We start from the raw sequence: 12,603 nt of genomic DNA, 5'->3' as shown, positions 1-12,603 counted from the left end.
TTCAATTTCTTCACCGAGACAGCTACTTCTCCGTAAATCCCACCATGGTCAAGAAGCAACCATTGCTAGTCACTCGTAGCCTACAAATGCGAATCTCTACAAAGGATTCGAACTACCTGGGGAGTGAAGAAAATTCGAGCCAAAGCCTTCCTATATTAACATGGGTGAGAGAAACCAGTTCGGGGGAGCTGCAAATGAAGATGCAGCCAAGCACATGGAGATTTTTATTGATTATTGCCGCTCTATACCCCGCCGGCCGGTGTGACCCAAGATCGATCAAGGAGACCATGTTCATTTTCTCCTTCGTGATGCCGCAAGGAGTGGTATAGAGATCTGAACCGAGCCGCTCATGGGATCACCGACTGGAATTCCTTAGCCCTGGCATTCTACAAAAAGTACTTCTCTGCCTCAAAGACGAATGCCATTAGAGCTCAGATCACGAGCTTTAAACAAGGGCCTGATGAGAACTTTCATGAAGCATGGGTCCGTTTCAAGAAACTGGTGCGAACCATACCGCATCATGGGTTCGAAAAATGGATTCTTTGCAACCAGTTCTATAATGGGCTGTATAACGATCAGAGGGCTATTTTGGATGCTGCAGCCAATGGCCGATTTGCTGAGAACATGGGAGAGACTAAGGGGTGGAAGATCATCGATGATTTGGCCACTCAAAAGGCTGAATATGGGAATTCGAGAGGAAACCAGAGGAGAGCTGCTGAATCTTCCTCTGTTGCTACACTAGAAGCTCTCACTGCAAGGTTTGACAAATATGAATTGGGAGGAGCTTCTAAAGGTGGGATGTACCATGTTAACGCTGTTTCAGACGGTCCTTTCGTCTGTAGAAGATGTGGAGCTGAGGGGCATGTCTCAGAAAATTGTTCTGTCCCCTTTGAGTCTTGTGCTGCCTTTCAACACTATAGGCAGACAAACACGTACTATGAGCCGAATTTCCACCCCAACTTGAGGTGGAGTAGCCAGAATGTCCTGAATCCGATTCAACCTCCACAACAGCAGCAGCAGCAAGCTTATATGCCTCCTCATCATAAGCAACAACAATACCAAAAACCTCCTTATGTGCCGCAGCAGCAACAACAATCCCATGGTTCTTATTTTGCTGAGTTTAAGAACCTGCTGCTGAAGGAGTCCCAAGCTAGAGAGGCCGGGATGAAGCTACTAGAGAGCCAAATTGCTCAATTGGCTAGTGTTTTAGCAGGATTTTCGGTGATCTAGAGCGTCCTGCCAGGGATTTATATGTAGGGTGATCTAACTCGAATAACTTGCCTGATTGATATAATTAAATGTAAAACAAACTAATAAATAATGACACAAGGATTTTATACGTGGAAAAACCCTGGGAATAAGGGAAAAAACCACGGGCACCAAGCCAGGAGTGATTGTTACTATGATTTTGGATAGCCTGACAGGGTATTGTTATATCAGGCGTGACAGGCGAGTATATTGCTTAAGAATACAAAGTATATGAGTAAAAGTGATGGTCTCTCAGATGATCCTTCTTGTCTTCCCTTTCTTTCTATTTATAGGTGGTTGCTTTCAATCCCTTTGTGCCGTTTAGGTTTTCCTGGTAAATAGGGAATGTGCCCTATTTACCCGGAGATGGTTGCTTCTTTCTTAGCCGTTGCTTTAACTGCTCCCTATATCTTTGCCTTCTGGAATTGGTCTTCCTTTTTTGTAGGGAACATATGAGACTGCTTGTTTGTTGTCTGCAATGGCCTGGTGCTTTACCTTTTCAGGCTGCTAGTTATTTCTCGCCTGTCTTTAATCAACTCCTGCTTAGTGCCTGTCCGTCTTAGAGTAATGCCTGGCTTTAGATCTCTAGAGCCTGGAAGTTGTCTTTGGCTGTTGCCTGGCCTATATCAGGTTAGGCAGGATAATTTAGGGCCCAACAATTGCCCCTTATCTTCTTATTCCTTTATTGGTCCGCCAGGAATGAGGAGATAAAAATTTGGGCCAAAAGTGATTTGTGCAGGGATTTTCTATCGGATTCAGAATTTGTGTTTGCTTCAACTTCTTGTAACGGTTACTTGCCATAAATAGGGTAGGTTCACAAAACCCTAGGAGAGTCATGATTGATCTTAACCACTTGCTTTCCTAGCCGTTATGGTTTTGCGGCTATAAATATCTTGTTTGTTTCGTGTATGTCTTCACATTCCAATCTCTAACTTTCTTCTTTCTCTTTCTAAAAAATTCTTCCTTTGCAAAAATTCATCTTTCGTAAAAATAATATATGGCTGGTGGCAGAGAAGGACAAAGAAGCTTCAAAAGCTCCCGCCGAGGTTGAAAAAGTTCCCGTTGAAGTTGAAATGGCTTCGCCGAGGTTGAGGGGGTCCCTGAAGTCATTCCCGAGGATGACGTGGTGGAGGTTGTTCCTCCTCCGCAGGTTCTGTCCATGTCTTATAAGGGGTTGAGTATTCTCCTAATAAGGCTTTAGCAGATCTCTTTCCATGAGGCTAATCAACCTAAACCCGCTTTTGAGCATTATATAAAGGGCAGGGGTCTCATTCCTCATGGGGGTGAGGTTTGGATTCCCGAGAATGGTCCCCGCTCATGGCTAATTGGAGTAGCCCGGGTTGGTTCGTATTTTTGAGTGGGCTTTCGGGGTGGTGGTCAACTTCCCCTTTCTCCTTTTATGGCCGAGGTGATCGGGGCTATTAGGGTTCCTCCGTTTCAACTCATGCCAATGGTTTGGAAGATTGTCCATTCTATTGAGCATTTATGTTCTAAGCATAAGTTGGTTATTACTCGGATGATTTTAAGAATGTTTATCATCTCAAGAGTCATTCTACGGGAGGTTCAATTTTCGAGTCGTCAAAGATGGCTCACCCGATCACCAATTTTGATTCAGGGGATGATAAAGGTGGGCTTAGACTTATATGTTTATCAAGGCCGATTCAATTGCCCCCGACCTAGACTATCTCAATTATCCAAAATTTGTTGAAGGAGGTAATCTTTCTTTCCTGCATAATTTTTGGTTTGGTAATAGTATTTTTTGGAGAGTTTACTTACTTTGCCCGTGTTTTCTTTTAGTAAATGACTGGGTGAATGATCCCGATCTTGAGGGGCTACTGGTGACCGGATAGCACGTTTATGGCGTTGTTGAAGAGGAGAGGGCTTGGCCTCGCCTGTCCTGGGGCAAGCCGCTATGCCTCGTTTTAAGAAGGCTAAGTTGAGCACTTATAAGCCCGTGAAGAGCACTAAGGTTCCAGGGGCATCTTCATCAGGGAGTAAGTTCTTTTGCTTGTTTTGTCATTCTGTTTTCCCGTATTGGATCCATGCTTTTATTGCGATTTTAGAAACTCGTCGTGCGGCTACCGGGGCTTCTCGCCAGGATTGCTAGTTTTGGTCTGTCTTTGGTGAAGGCAGGGGTTTCTCAAATTACGGGGAGAAGTCAAAGAGCAGCGAGAGGCAACGGGGAGTGATAGTCTTGTTCAAATTCGTGAATCTGCGGGGGGCTCGGTTGGTATCGCCCGAAAAGGTTGTGGATGAAAGTGATCGTCCCGAGAAGAGGAAGAGAGTGGATGAGTCTTTGGGAGGAGTTCATGAGGTCGGGGAGTCGTGGCTCGTATGGATGAGGTCCATTTTGCTAAGGATCAAATTCAGGCTCGGGCTTTTGTGGTTGATGATCCTTATTTTAAGTACCAGCAGAGGAGGCTTCGCTCGTGCTTTGGCGCTATGTATTGTTCCGGGATTATCCGCCAACCTGGTTACCATGCTTCAGGAGGTATATATTTTTTTGTCTTTGTTTGTTGTGGGTTTTTGTGTGTGTTTTCTTTTTTTTGTGGCTTAGATGGCCATTTTCTTTTGTTTTTAGAATGTTAATGATGTGCTTGAGGAGTGCCTCGCAACCGGAATCAGTCCATGGTCTAAAAAATGCCTTGGATTGGGAGGTACAAATCTTGAAAAAGATGTTGACAAGTTTAAAGTCGATTTGGAGGTGTCCAAGGTGAGAATCATTCGTTGAAGGAGGATAATGAGGCGGGAAGGCTCGGTTCTTTGGTGGAGTCTCTAAGTTTGAAATCGCTCAGGATGCCTTGAAAGCTCTTCGTGCCAAGTTTGATATTGCCCAGAGGAATTGAAGGTCGAAAAGCAGTGCTATGCAAGAGCGATTAAAAGTAAATGAAGAATTGGTCGTGGAGAGGACGAGGTTCGTGCCGTATAAAGATGCTTTGCCCGTATTTCTTTGGCAAGGGTCGTGTGGATGCTATGAAAGAGCCCGTTGAAGTCGAAGGCTTTTTGGAATCCCGATCGAATTGGTGATCTCAATACCACGTATCCCGAGCTTTGTAAGTTGCATGTCGATGAGGAGGTGGATTCTCCTCCATCCAAAGGGAAAAATAGTGATGTTGAAGGGGATGGAGATGAAGAAGAAGAGGTCACTGATGAGGGGATTGGCTCTCTTTCGTGTCCAAGGTGGGCTAGTTTGAAATATTTTTATATATTTTTTTTTTTTGTTTGCGTTGTTTTGGCCTATTCAGAGGGGGATGTTCCCTGAACAAATGATTTAGGATTTGTTTTGGTTTTTGTTGGCTTTGCCTGAATGAACGGTGTGTTCTTTTTGCCTGGGAAGGATGTATTCTGGGTAGGTTTGAATATATATGTCCTTTCCTTCTTGATTTTCTTTGTCGTTTTTGACCGGAATTTGTACCGTATATTCATGTGATATTTTTGTTAGAATAATGCCCGTCGGGAGGGCTTATGGCCCTCATTCCCGTGTTTATGGGGAATGGTGGCTTTTTCTCGCTCGTCGGAGGGCTTTTAAGAATGAGGGTGGTTGCTTGGTCGGGAGGGCTTATGGCCCTCGGCACTGTCAGAGGGGCTTTTTGACAAGTACTATGGTCTATTCCACCTTTGTACTTGTCTTTTTATGTACCGAGCTCGCTTTATTTTTCGGGTCGAGGCGGTGCCAAATTAGAGCATTTTTAGAAATGTCTGTTCAGTTTGGGTGGAGTGGCCCTCAATCCTGAACATTTGTTTAAGCCTAAAGTATAACATATAATAAGTAAAAAGAAGGCGTAAAACAAGTTTTCAGGATTTGAAATAAAGTTTTAGGTGAAATTAAGAATGATAGGCAAGTAATTTAGCACATAGCAGGTATGAAACTTAGCACATGTATATAGGGTGAGTAGTTTTACCTGCTTCTCAGATATGAAATAGTTTTAAGTGGAGAATGTTCCAAGATCTGGGGATCATTTCTCCTTCCGCAGTTTGTAGCTGTAAGCTCCTTGTCCCACTATTGAATCAATTAAGTACGGGCCTTCCCATGTAGGGGCTAGTTTGCCTGCATTCTTTTCTCTGGTGTTGGGGAAAACTTTCCTTAATACCAGGTCTCCTTCTTTGAATACTCTGATATTGACATTTTTGTTGTAACTCCTGGCTACCGTCTGTTGGTAGGCGGCTATCCTGACTTTGGCTGCATCTCTCAGTTCCTCTGTTAAGAGTAGGTTATCTTGTAATAGAGGTCTGTTTTCTTCTATTGTGTTCAGCCGCTTCTGTAGTTGGCACATGAATTTCAGCTGGTATTATCGCTTCACACCATAGACCAGGGAATATGGTGTTTGGCCTGTGGCTGTTTTGGGTGTGGTCCTGTCAGCCCATAGAACTAGGGGGAGCTCTTCTGCCCATCTTCCTTTTCTTCTTTTCAGCTTTTTCTTCAGGCAACTGATTACTACTTTGTTGCTTGATTCTGCTTGGCCGTTGGCTTTAGGGTAGCCTGGTGTAGATGTGACTAAATTGATATTCCATTGTGCACGAAATTGGTCATTCTTTTTCCCACAAATTGTGTCCCATTATCACAGACTATTTCTGAAGGTATTCCATATCTACATATGATATTTCTTTTGATGAATGATATGACATCTTTTTCTTTGACTTGCCTGTAAGAGTCCGCCTCTATCCATTTGGAAAAGTAGTCATCATTGCTAGCATAAAGACTTTTTGTCCAGTGCGCCCGAGGTAGCTTTCCTACTATGTCCATGCCCCATTTCATGAATGGCCAGGGGGCCGAGATGGAATGTAGTAGTTCTGATGGTTGATGGATATAGGGGGAATGGATTTGACAGCTTCACATTTCGAGTCAGTATGCTATGCATCGGCTCTCGGGTTGGCCGAAGTAGCCTGTCCGGAGAATTTTGCTTGCCAGGCTTCTTCCACCTTTATGATTTCCGCAGAGCCATTATGTATGTCTTCTATAACCTGGTCAAGGCTTCATTTGGTTCCGTGCAACGTAAGTAAGGTCCAGTCTGAGACTTTTTAAACAAGGTGTTATTTATAATGGTATAAGTGGATGCTTTGATTTTCGTGGCCCTTGCTTCGTTTTTATTTGCGGGAGTATCCCCGTAGGAACCAATCATAGTAAGGTTTAGTCCAGAATTTGTATCTTCCCGAATAGGGCAAATTGCTCGTGCTTTTCTATGGTTGGTTCCAAAGCAGTGGACGATGGGTATTTTGTCAAACACAAAGCAGGTCTGAAATTTGATCCCAGTCGGCTAGGGCATCCGCCTGGGTATTTAAGTCCCTTGGTATTTGGTCAATGTCAAAGGTTTTGAATTTTTTGCAAAGGTTTTTGACATATTCCAAATAGAGTATCATTTTTGAATCTTTTGCGGATATACTCCTTTAACTTGATTGGAAATTAAAAGAGAGTCGGTTTTTACCTTGAGGTTTGCTACACCGAGTTCTATACATACCTTTAATCCAAAGAATCGGGGCTTCATATTCACCTCATTATTCGTGGCTTTGAACTCACAACTAACGGCTGTGCAATCGGTCTCCCCGTGGTGATTTTAGGACTAATCCTAGGCCAGTGCCTTTCATATTTGTTGCCCCATCTACATGGAGGATCCATTCCCGGTCTTTTTTTGTGTGTCAAGAAGGTTGACCTCTTTTATGAGGTCCGGTTCTAGGGTAGGACTGAATTGACCACGAAGTCCGCTAGTGCTCGAGACTTAATTGCCGTCCTGGGTTCAAAGGTTATATCATAGGTGCTGATTTGTACCGACCATTTTCGCCATTCTCGCTCGACAACTCGGCCTTCTCGTGATGATTTGATAGGCAAGTTGGTTCTTACAATGATTGGGTGACTTTCAAAATAAGGTCGAAGTTTAGTACAGGACATTACTAAAGCAAGTACATATTTTTCAAGTAGGCCATACCTGTTTCTCGCATCTAGGAGACTTTTGCTTACATAGTAGACTGGATGTTGTTGGCCATCAATTTCTTTGGTCGACTCCACTTATCATTGTTTCGTGACTGATAGGTAGACTGTCGGGGGTTCTCCTTTGTCCTGGTTTGGCAAGTAACGGAGGTGTAGTCGGGTATGTTTTGAGTTCCTGGAAGGTGACTCATGTTCGTGCAACCATTTGAATGCTTTGTTCTTCCCGAGTAGGTCATAGAATGCCTTGCATCTTACCGATGATCCGAAATGAATCTATTTAGGGCCGCAACTCGTCCCGTCGTTTCAATATCTTTGACCGACTTGGGGGATTCTAGCTCTAGTATGGCTCTTATTTGTTCTGGGCTAGCTTCTATTCCTCTTTTGGTCACCATGTACCCCAAGAATTTTCCCGAGGATACCCCGAAATGGCATTTGGATGGATTGAGTTTCATATTGAAATCTTCTAGGATTTTAAAGGTCGTTTCCAAGTCCCTTACATGATCTTCAGCTTTCTTTGATTTAACTACCATGTCATCAATATAGACTTCCATGGTGTCCCCTATTTGATCTTTGAACATTGTGTTGACCGGGCGTTGAGTATGTTGCCCCCGCATTTTTCAGGCCAAAAGGCATTCTTTGTGTAGCAAAGATATGCCTTTTCTCGTGATAAATGCAGATGTTCCCCGATCGATGGGTGCATCTTGATTTGGTTGAATCCACTTGAGGCATCCATGAATGTCGGGAGTTCATGTCCTGCTGTGGCATCCACCATTGCATCTATGTGTGGGAGTGGAAATGGGTCTTTTGGACAAAGCTTTATTGAGGTCCAGTGTAATCTACACAGACTCTCCACTTGCCATTCTTCTTTTGAACCACCACTACGTTGGCTAGCCACCGGGGTACATGACTTCTCTTATCATCCCCATGTCCAGTAGTTTGTCTACTTCTTCATTGATGATGGCATGTCTTTCAATGCAAAATTTTCTTCTTTTTCTCACGGACAGGCTTATAAGACTCATCAACATTTAGTTTATGTGTAATAATATTGGCATCTATTCCGGTCATATCAAAATGTGACCAGGCAAAACATGAAGATTTACTTTTAAGAAAACTTACTAATTCTGGGTCCGATATTGTCGGGACATCGAGATCCTACCGAGACGTGCTGTCGGGGTACTCGGGGTCTAAAATTACTTGATCGGTTTCCATTTTGGTTTCTGCCACATGAGTTGTCCCGACAGGGTATCGAATTGCTAGGCGAGGGACTTACCTGTCTTGGAAGGCTTCAATGCCTCGGTATAACATTCCTGGGCAGATTTTTGTTCACCTTTAATGGTTGCTACTCCCCATTCTGTTGGTATTTTGATGCATTGGTGATAGGTAGAGGGTATGGCTCTTATGTTGTGGATCCATGGTCTTCCCAATATAGCATTATAGGATGACAGCACCAGACTCCAAATCTTTCATATGAAGATACTCCTTCCACATATGTGGGTAGGTGTATTTCTCCTAGTGTGTTTCTTGTTTCTCCACTGAATCCTACTAGGACATTAGACTTCTTTATGATTTGGCTCTCATCAATCTTCATTGCTTTAAGGACATCAAGCATGATCAGGTTTATCAATCGCCTCCATCTACCAGGATTCTCATGACACGTGCGGTCCCTATTTGCATGGTGATTACCAAGTCATGTCATGGTGGAGGTCCTGGAATGCCCCGCATATCACGTTGTCGTCAAAAGTAATTTGAGGTAAATTGATAGATTTAAAAGGAGATTTCATTTTTGACTCCCTGGCAATTTTCTTAGCAAATTGAACTGTCAAAGCCACAAATTTCGATCCTCCATTGATGAATTTGACTTCATAAATGGGTGGTGCAGGGGGTAGGTCACGTTGTTGCCTTTCTGTGTTTCTTCTTGTTCCGTCATCTTCCCTGTTCTTTGTTGGCATCAAGTCTTTCTGGTATCCTTTCTTTAGCAGGTAAGCCACTTGTCTCCGTAATCCCAGGCATTCTTCTTTTGTGTGACCTATGTCCATGTGAAATTCACACCACCTGGTGGTGTCCTTCCTTGAGTTGGGGTTGTCCGACTTCTTTGGCCACTTGACAATGTCTCCCATATGGTCAAGTCTCTTGATTAATCCCCGCAATGTCAACAGAGAAGTTATATTCCCGGACAGAGGATAAGTATAGGAGTTACCTCGTTGTTCATGTGTATAGTTGACTTCGATCCGTCAGGTCTTGCGTAGGGAGATGGCCTGGAATTGTTTCCTTTGTTGTTAAAGCTTTTCCTGTTGGTTTTGTCATATCCTGAGTTGTTGTCGGATTGTCGCCTTGTAGCCTTTGTCTTCTTCCAGCCTTATATAGCCTATGGCTAATGCTTGGACATCTTCAAAGGTATGACAGGGCTTCATGGTCATTTCATCATAAAAGTCACTGTCCAGGGGTAGCCCTTGCCTGAAAGCTTCAATGGTCGTTCCAACATCACATCCGGGATTGATACTTTTTCTTTGTTGAATCTTGTCATGTATGATCGATTGATTCTACAAAGCTTCGTTAACCCCGTGCAGTCACTGGATCTCTTCTCTAGTTCCCTGCTGCAAACCGATGATTGAAAGAATTGACCAGGTCAAAAAGGACTTGATGCTTCCATTTGGCAGTTTATGTACCATTGCAAGGCAGTCCATTCGAGTTGTTCCAAATCCCTTACACATGCGAGACTTGACGTAGTTCATCGGGAATTGATGTCCGCCATTCTTTGCTTGTAATAGGCAACATGGTTTTGTGGATCAGTGGTTCCATCATAGATTCTCATTGAGGGAATCACAAACTTCTTTGGCAGGTCTGTTTTTGCTATTTCATCCACGAAGGGAGAATCAGCATAGCTTTCTGGATTTGCTTCTTCAATTGGGGTAGGAACTCCTGGGATCTTTTCAAATCTCTCATGAAGTTTTTGGATTTCCTGGAGCATAGCCATCATAATGGTCATTGTGTTAGTCCGATCTTGGAGTTCTTGATTTTGGAGTTCTCCTGAGTCCGTTTCTTCTCCTGCTTTGGATGGAGTTGGAGTACCAATATTGGAGAAGTCAATGTTCCTTATGATGGAGGAGAATGGTGTGCCAGGCTGGACTTTCAATTTTGATCCTGAAGCTTTTTCTCCCAATCGTATCTTTAGGGCCGGATTCTCGATTCTTTCAATTTTGCCACTTGACTTCACTGGATCATTTTTTGTTTCGGTTGTTCCATCTCCAACAATCGTTGTTTGTTTGCAAACTAATTGTTGCTCAATGCTATCTCCCCGCCATTTTTTCTTAGTTTTTTTTGTGGTATTTTGATGGTGGGCTTTTGATTATTTTTGAGTTAGATGCCCCACGGTGGGCGCCAATTGTTTTAGCAGGATTTTCGGTGATCTAGAGCGTCCTGCCAGGGATTTATATGTAGGGTGATCTAACTCGAATAACTTGCCTGATTGATATAATTAAATGTAAAACAAACTAATAAATAATGACACAAGGATTTTATACGTGGAAAAACCCCGGGAATAAGGGAAAAAACCACGGGCACCAAGCCGGAGTGATTGTTACTATGATTTTGGATAGCCCGACAAGGTATTGTTATATCAAAGGCGTGATAAAGTAGTATATTGCTTAAGAATACAAAGTATATGAGTAAAAGTGATGGTCTCTCGATGATCCTTCTTGTCTTCCCTTTCTTTCTATTTATAGGTGGTTGCTTTCAATCCCTTTGTGCCGTTTAGGTTTTCCTGGTAAATAGGGAATGTGCCCTATTTACCCGGAGATGGTTGCTTCTTTCTTAGCCGTTGCTTTGACTGCTCCCTATATCTTTGCCTTCTGGAATTGGTCTTCCTTTTTTGTAGGGAACATATGAGACTGCTTGTTTGTTGCCTGCAATGGCCTGGTGCTTTACCTTTTCAGGCTGCTAGTTATTTCTCGCCTGTCTTTAATCAACTCCTGCTTAGTGCCTGTCCGTCTTAGAGTAATGCCTGGCTTTAGATCTCTAGAGCCTGGAAGTTGTCTTTGGCTGTTGCCTGGCCTATATCAGTCGCAGATAATTTAGGGCCCAACAAATTAGTAAGAGTACCACTCGAGCTCCTGACACTTACCCACTCAAACTGACCAGAAAGAGACCCTGAATGCCAATACTTTGAGGAGTGGGTCTACCCTGGAGGGGCCTGCTATGGTCGAGGATGCCCCTGAAAAGAATGAGGCTGAGCCGAGTCAAAAGAAAGCTTTAACGAAAAATAACAAGAACAAGGCGTCTACCAGGTATATCAGTCGATCGACTGATATACCAGGTCGATCGACTGATATGCGGGTTACAGAAGCTTCTGGAACTGTAAACCTCAGTCGATCGACTGAGCAAGGTAATATTTTTAACGTTTTTAACGTTATACTCGTCAGTGACCCTGACTCATTGTGTTATCTCGATCTTATCGATTCGCTATTAGTTTCATTTTAGTTAAAGCTTTCTAACGTAATACTATCATTATTCATTATACTGAGGATGCTTAGTCATACATCACCTTAAGCCATACAGGACAACAAAATTGAAATCGCAGTGGTATAATTTAAAGTGTCTGAGATTTGTCAAGATTACAAGTACTCGGGAAAAGTAATGAAGTAATAATGAAGTGTTATATTTGGATCTGTTTTACACTATGTATTAATGTAAAGCTACCCAATAGGAAACCAACTAAAGAATCAGTAATGAAGTTATTAATTTACTTTTATAAATGTGTGTATATATGAAATAATTAAACACGGTCACGTTAATGGAGTTGACATATCCATAGTAATGATTACTCGTCAGTGGCTCATTACGTTTGGTTGATTGTGTTATCCATTGTTTACTCGTCATCCGACTCAAGACATTAATACTGTTAAACGTTAATATCAAATGTAAAGTATAGAAAAGTCATTAGATTTATCTAATATTATAACTTGAACATCTATGATTATTGTAGTTCTTATTTCATCATATTAATACTCGAGGATTGGCTAAATCATGACTAGTCTCGAAAATCTCGATCCTATAAATCGCTCATTGTTTCATTTTAGTTAAACCTTTCTTAAAGGCTACTAGGTTGGTGACATTATATTATCACTATACAAGATTTGCCAAAATCGCTCACCTTAAGTCAAATAAGCTATTTGTATAAATTTAAGTCTTACGAAGACTAACACACCGGCCTAACTCTCAAAGTCAAAAATCATACCGATCAGACTCACAATTGATCAGGTGTTTTGACCCGACTTAATAATTTACCTGACACGGCAACACACGACCAAACCAAATTAAGCCGAACTCGACCCGATTAATTTTTTTTACCTAACCAAAAAAAAAACCCGAAATGAACCGAACTCAACCCGATTCAATACTTTGAACCGATCCACAAAAACCCGAACCGAACTGAT

At 42.5% G+C, this 12,603-nt stretch overlaps 1 non-coding gene across 1 annotated transcript; it reads right to left on the bottom strand.

The window, feature by feature from the left end:
* Positions 1 to 420: 420 nt before the first annotated feature.
* Positions 421 to 527, bottom strand: LOC141636159 (small nucleolar RNA R71). The gene has a single exon (XR_012540791.1). It is a non-coding gene; the product is annotated as a small nucleolar RNA R71 (small nucleolar RNA).
* Positions 528 to 12,603: the final 12,076 nt, after the last annotated feature.

The sequence above is a fragment of the Silene latifolia genome, chromosome Y (genome assembly GCF_048544455.1).
Source record: "Silene latifolia isolate original U9 population chromosome Y, ASM4854445v1, whole genome shotgun sequence".
Classification (NCBI taxonomy): Eukaryota; Viridiplantae; Streptophyta; class Magnoliopsida; order Caryophyllales; family Caryophyllaceae; genus Silene; species Silene latifolia.
This window is presented reverse-complemented; position numbering and strand designations above follow the sequence as displayed.